Source organism: Melospiza melodia, unplaced genomic scaffold, assembly GCF_035770615.1.
Source record: "Melospiza melodia melodia isolate bMelMel2 unplaced genomic scaffold, bMelMel2.pri scaffold_48, whole genome shotgun sequence".
Lineage (NCBI taxonomy): Eukaryota > Metazoa > Chordata > Aves > Passeriformes > Passerellidae > Melospiza > Melospiza melodia.
In genome coordinates, this window is record NW_026948796.1 from 2764249 (window position 1) to 2771037 (window position 6789).

Genomic DNA, 6789 nt, shown 5'->3' on the forward strand with positions numbered 1-6789 from the left:
GATCTGCCTGCAGAGCCATAGGAAGGTGTCCCTGGGCTTGTGAGACAGGCCAAGACAACACAAACTGAGGCCACAGCCATGCTGTGCTTTCAGTTGAGCCTGTGGTGGAGCTGCTGTGCTTGTAGTCAGCATCTAGATGGGGCAGGTGACATATCTATCTTAGCTGGGACAGAAACAGAAGTACAGCCCTTGCACAGCATCCTTCTGCTAGGCTGTGCTAAGCTCAGGGGCCTCTAAACTGGCCCTTAATTCCTAGGTCTCCACTCCTTGCCCAGATCCCCAGCCTTAGGGAGAAGGACTTGGGTTTAGGAGCCATGGCTTTTTCTTCCATCCGACTCCATTAAGAAAAAGTCAAGTTAAGCAGTTCATTAACATTTAAAATACTGGACAGTGTGTAAACCAAATATCCCCCTCCCCACAACAATCCCGTGCTCTCAGCGGACGCTCTGGTGAAGAATACTGCTTTTGGCTCTGTTTGCCTTCTCTTTCTTCTTCTTCTTTATGGGGTCCATCTCAAAACAGCGGCAGATCCGCACTGTTTCATCAGCAGCTGCTGAGGCCACTGCTGTACCATCAGGCCTCATGGTCAGGTTCAAGATTCTATCAGTATGACCTGAGGAGGAGAAGGAATGTGCAATCAGGGCTGAGCTGATCAGCACATGCACATTTACTCCTGTATGTTCCCATGAGCCCTGCAAGCTTGCATAGCTGTCTCCCCAGTGGCTGTGGCAGCATGATTTCAGACCCCAAGCATACACTTGGATCAATGCTATCTCTTCCACAGCCCCGTGGGCATGCCTTACTCCTAGCAGCTTGGCCCCAGATACTGTCCTGTATCAGTGATGCTGCAGGCTCCAACCAAGGAGTGCAGCTGTCTTCAACCTCTGACAGCCCCCCCACCCAGGCCCTGTCCACCTACCTTGCAGCTCTGCAACGCTGGTCATTGTTGGATACTTCCATATGACCAGCTGATTCTGTGCAAAGCCATGGCCTGAAATGAGCTCCTTGTAGTTTGTTGACCATAGGATAGAAGAGACCTGCAAAGAGGCAGTAACACAGGTGAGACAAGGTGCTTGTGCTGATGCTCACCACTTGGAGGCAAGCATTGTCCCCCTCCTTCCCTGTGCCTCTGGGCCTGAGGAGCCAGCAGCTCTGTGGAGGTGTGCTGCCAGAAGGTGTTTGTCTCCAAGCTGATGTTCATCTCTCACCTGGGAAAGGGTATCAACAGCACTGAGGTGGGCGCCAGAGCACACGTTCCAGATGCGGATATGTCTGTCACTAGCGCCACCTCCAGTGGCTGGAACATTCATCAGCCATGGGCACCACGCCACAGCCTGAGAGAGGAGAGTTCATTTTAAAACATACAAGAGACAACCTGCACCCAGCCAGTGCTGCATGCCTGCCTTGCACACACATATCCGCCCGTGGCAGCTCTGTGCTCACCTTGACAGCACCCTGGTGCTGAGTGAAGGTCTGTACAGGAGAAAAGTCTCCACCCCCACATTGGGTGCATGGCCAGACATTTGCCAGACTGTCATTGCCATCACTGGCCAGGTAGTGGCCATCCAGAGACCATTTGAGTCCGCACACCTCCTGTGTGTGGCCAGCAAGGGTGGCCACGTGATGCTCAGCCACTCAGACATCGTGGTGATGGATGTGCCCAGTCCGTGCACCACTGCAGAGAGAAGAGAAAGCTTGCAGGGTCAGGCTGCACATTTTCACCCAAATCCATTTTTGTTGTTGCAAGACTGCTATACCTGCCACTGGGTTTCAACCAGTGTTACCAGCAACACAGGTCTGTTGGTGTGAGTGAAACACCCACACAAGCTCTTTACAACTTCAGCACAAATTGCAAGACAGGAAAGAGGCCTTCTCCTCACAGCCCCAACAGATAAGGCTGAGTAAGAATCCCAAGCCAGGACAAACTTCTCTCTGCCATCCCTAACCCATGCCACACATAGATTGAGGGATAGGAGTTTGCAACAACTGGTAACTGCCCTTGACCCACTGCTTTACCTGGAGAGGATGCAGCTGTTCCAGCTGAGGGTTCCCACACAGGCACAATGGCTGGTCATGGTTCGGAGATGTTTCAGCTGCTCAACGTCCCATAGCTGGAGAGGCAAAGCAAAAATTTCTTCAGAAGAAACCCAATCCTGTTTCTATGCCCTGGGAACCTCACTGCACAGGCTCTGGCATTCAGCTTACTTAGTAAGGGAACAGAGAAAATGTGTATCTCATGACTGTAGCACAGAAGGTAACGCTACTTATCAGAAAACCCCCCAACCAAACCCTGCCTTGCACACTGGGCAGTTCCACCCCACACCAGGGAAGACAAGTCAGGTGCATGGCATCCTTCCTCTGCCAGCCAAGGTTTTGTCCCCAGTTCTGTCAATCCCTTGAAAACACCTCTAGTTTTACTCTTGCATTCACCTGAACCTCAGCACTACTTGTGCCAACAGCAAGGTAGTCTCCATCTTTAATCCATGACACAGAGGAAATGTAAACATCTGGATGCTCCATCTGCGGCAGGGGGATTTTCTCCCTAGTAGCGTGATTCCACAGATAAACAGTGTCATCCAGAGCCACTGCCAGGAAGTTCTGGGAGCTCCAGTCTATGAGATTCAGATCTACAATTTGAAAGAGCAATGCAGGTCACACCATGCTTGGCTAGAGAGCCCTGCCCTTCACCCGTGCTGCTGCAGCAGGTGTGGGTGCACATGTGCACACACACACGTACAGGTGAGGGGAAGCCTTCTGAGTGTCACTATGCCCAGCTGCTGGGGCCAGGTACCCTGCTCCAAGGCACCTACACAGTGCCCTAGACCACTGTCCCTGTAAGGCCACACAGGGACACTCCAGAAGGGGTCTGTGCTAGCCTGGGTACACAAAATAATACAGATAGCCCAGTTACACTGTCCTAGGAACAGCAATCCAGTGGAAAATGTTCTGGATGCCCAGCACTCGACCCTGTAGCCTACTTACAGTAGTCGTTGAACATCTCTGGTGCATCCAAGACCCGTTCTGGCTTTGAGGGAATATTTCTGCTATTCTTCCTGCTGGATCCAGGTGCCATTTTCTGACTGTAGAGCATTTTCAGGTTATTCTGACAGCCTGTGTGCAGGGGAACAGGTTTGTTAATCTGAGTTAGTTTCCTCCCAGCTGAGTGCTGCTCACCCACCTAGGAATCCCTTGGAGTGAAAATGAAGTCGTAAGAGAAACACTCACAAGCCTGCAGTGCACTAAAATCACTGGCAGTATGAACTGCTGAACAGGGGTGAGCTACAATTTCCTCATTCATGGAAACAAGTTTGACAAACACTTGGGTTTTTGAATCCCATTATATTTAGTTGCAGTTTAAGCTAGAAAGTGCACAGCAGAGGGTTTGATGCGCTTACAGACTTCATGAAGGTTTGGAACCTGCAGTATAGGTGAAATGTCACCGTCATCTTTTCATAAAAATCCTTTCTTTAGGATTTTTCCCCCTTCTGAGAAGCTGTGGCCTCAGCAACAAAAGGTAAACAATGGTGTTATCTGCTGCTGGGGAATGCAACAGGTGGATGTGTGATTGGTCTCGGGTGGATGTTTGGATTTACTGACCACTCACAGCAGAGCTGGGTCTCACCCTCTGCTGAGACACAGCCCTTTGTTTATTCATTCTTTTTCTATTCTTAGCTTAGCTAGCTTCTGAGAACTTTCCTTCTATTTCTTTTAGTATAGTAACAATGTAATATATATCATAAAATAATAAATCAAGCCTTCTGAACATGAGGTCAAGATTCTCGTCTCTCTCTCCACCCTGAAGACCCTTGCAAGCCCTGTAACAGGTGACCAACTGGCAGTCATAGCACCTCTCCTAAATAAATTCACTGTAACTGTTATGCCCTCCCTCGACCTCAGGAACCTTAAGAAAGGAGACTCCAGCCTGTATAGCTCCCAGAAACCAGTTGATTTCTCCTGTGACCACACACAGAGCCTCTGTGTTGCTGTTCTGCTGCTGATTCAGCTCACACAGACTCTGTATCATACCTTCTGGAGCATTCTCTAGTTTTCCACTGAGGTGGAGGATCTTTGCCTCTTCTACATCAAAACCATTCAGATGCACTGCCCGGGCTTTCTGTTGCTCCTACAGAGACAAATCACCCTCAGTGTAATGCATTTAAAACAATTCCCACACTGCAATTTAAACAGACACCTAAGTCCCCTTCTCTTAGAATCTGAAGATGTTTGCCTGTGCTGCAAGGGTCAGTCACACAGAGGCAGGTCAAAGCAATTTTTCCTCAGACTTTCATATATTGTCCTGCTCACATTTTCACACAATGGCAAATTCAGTGTCATTGCCAGTGGGAAAAGCCACAGCCACAAAGCAACCAAATGCTTCATAAACAGATTTCAGAACACAGTGTGAAACATTCCAGAAGTGTTCCCGGTGGAGACATTGTCCTAGAATAGCTACCAACAGTAGTTTCACTTTGCATAGGCTTACAGCTTTGTGTTTTTGTTGCCTGCTACATTTTAACACCTCATTAGTCAAAAGCTAAATTTTGCTTCCAGAAGCAGCATGGGCTTAGAGTGCATGGCAGTCTCTACAGCTTCAATCGCATCCTAGGCTCCTGAATCCCAGAGCTGCAAGTAGTGATGGTTGGGACTTGTCAGTCCCGTGTGCCCACTTGATAGAACCTATTGTTCACTGCTCTGTAAAGGGGCAGGAAGGAGTAGCAGTTATTGAAGTAATTGTAACTTAGCAACATGCTCACCTTCTTGGTAGGGGAATCCTCAGCAGGGTCATTCGCTTTGGTTAGGAGGAAATTTGCCATCTCCATCTGCATAGTGCTGCGGTTGGGAATGTAGCAATCCCCCCCAGCCTTTTTGGGGGTGCTTTGAATTTTGGATCAAGATTTACCTGCATTCACATATGAAAATATTGTCTTACAGCTATTTAACAGCCTGTATTAGAGCTTTCACGGGAGTAAACCCAAAACTCTTCCACATCACACCCACCAGACAAGTAGGACTCTGAGGTCTCATGCCACCCAGTCACAACTAACTTATATTTTCCTCCCTGCCACCAAGTTGGTTAGGGACTGTGTGCACTTGGGTCTAGTGCAACAATTCCAGAGTCCAGAGATAAGGGGAAGATACAGAAACGCTCACAGGATGTAAAGCTGTCAGCTGACAGTCCCGCCCACACTCATCCTAGCATACAGCTGTGTGCCAGCAAGGCTCAGCTGGGCGAACAGCAGCTCGCCAGCCCCAGTGCTCAGAGCTCTGCCCCTCATGCTGGCAAGGAGGTGGGTGGCTGTCAGGAGCACAGCCCACCTCCTCCTGCCTGAGCAGCAGCCGGTAGGGCAGCGTGGCAGGGAGCCCAGAGCCCCGTGGCTACGGACAAGCAGCCTGGGCAAGGCTCCCGCACTCAACTTCTGCCGCTGGTGGCCGGCGCTCACCGGGTGTCTTGGATGGCGTCTTGCTGGAGCTGTGGGAGCGATTGGCCGGCTTCATGGGCGACACGCCGACGGGGCTGGGCCCGGGGCCGCTCTCCTTGGCCTTGCGCTGCCATCGCGCAGGCGGCGCGGTCGGGATCAGCGTGTCCAGCTTCAGCAGCCCGTGCAGGTCCGCCTCCAACAGGAACTGCGCCATGGTCCTGCGGGCGGGCGGGGTTAGCCGTGCCCACCGGTCGGGCTGAGCCTGCTCCGACAGCCCCGCCGGCCTCCCCACCACCGGACCATGCAAGCGCTCCGGCCGCTCCTCCCTACCAACGCACACCCCCACTCTCCCCAGCCGGTCCTCGAGACACTCCATCAGTCGATACGCCCTCCCTCTGCTCCTCGTGGGTCCTTGATCAGCCGGCACCTCTTCCAGCCGCTCTTTGGGGCTTCCTCCGATAAGCGACATTCTCCCTTCCCCTGCCTTTCAAGGGCAATCTCGTCCCTGCTCTTTCTCCTCCCCACCGTGCTTTGCCTCTGCCCTATGCCCCAGGGGCTGCTCTTGTCCAGGCAGCCTCAGTGGGAGCCAGCACTGGCTGCAGCCCCAGCGGGCCCCCCAGGACAAGGCCCAGCAATTAGGAGGCCAGTGAAAGCTCTGGGCAGCAGCAGAACCCTCAGCAGAGTTCTTTGGACAATCATGGACTGGCCACACCTACACTGCAGCCTCACTGGCAATGTTTCCTATGTACAGTAGACTTTCAAAAGAAGCTGTTTGAGGGAAAGGTGAACTAAACACTCACTGTCTTCTCTTCAAGTAAGTCCAAATTCGGACAGAGCATAAGATGAAGATCAGCTCCAAAATAAGCAGGCCTGCTGGGAACCCCAGCCAGCAGCCTGTTCCCTGACAGAAACCCCTTCCAAGGCCCTTCTGGGCATCAGGAACATGTGCTGTGGTTCCAGCTGCACCTGTGGGAGCAATGGGGAATGTCAGCCCGTGCTGTGCTGCACTGCTGAGCTGACAGCACGGTGGATGCAGGCAGGACGTTCTCCATTTCCCCCAGAGCTGGGGCCTGCAGGCACCTTGCCGCCCCTTGGCACAGGCTGTGCCACCCAACAAAGCCCAGCAGGCCGGGAGGAGAGCCCGGGGCCAGCAGCAAGCTGAGAGAAGGCCCTGCTCTAGAACTGAGGGAGTTCCACCAGAAGCAAACAAAGATGGTAAGTTGAAGAGATTCCCACTGTGCTCAAAGTTTGTCTGAGAAAACTAAGACGTGAGCTTGTCAAAAATCCCAGGAAATATCTGGGAAAAGGTTTTATGTATATTGGTTGTGACTAGGTACAAAGCTCCTGCAGGAAAAGACCCTCTGCAGCA

At 51.8% G+C, this 6789-nt stretch overlaps 1 pseudogene; it reads right to left on the reverse strand.

Moving 5' to 3' along the window:
• Nucleotides 1-434: 434 nt before the first annotated feature.
• Nucleotides 435-5634, reverse strand: LOC134413722 (cell division cycle protein 20 homolog; annotated as a pseudogene).
• Between the last annotated feature and the right edge of the window lie 1155 nt (nt 5635-6789).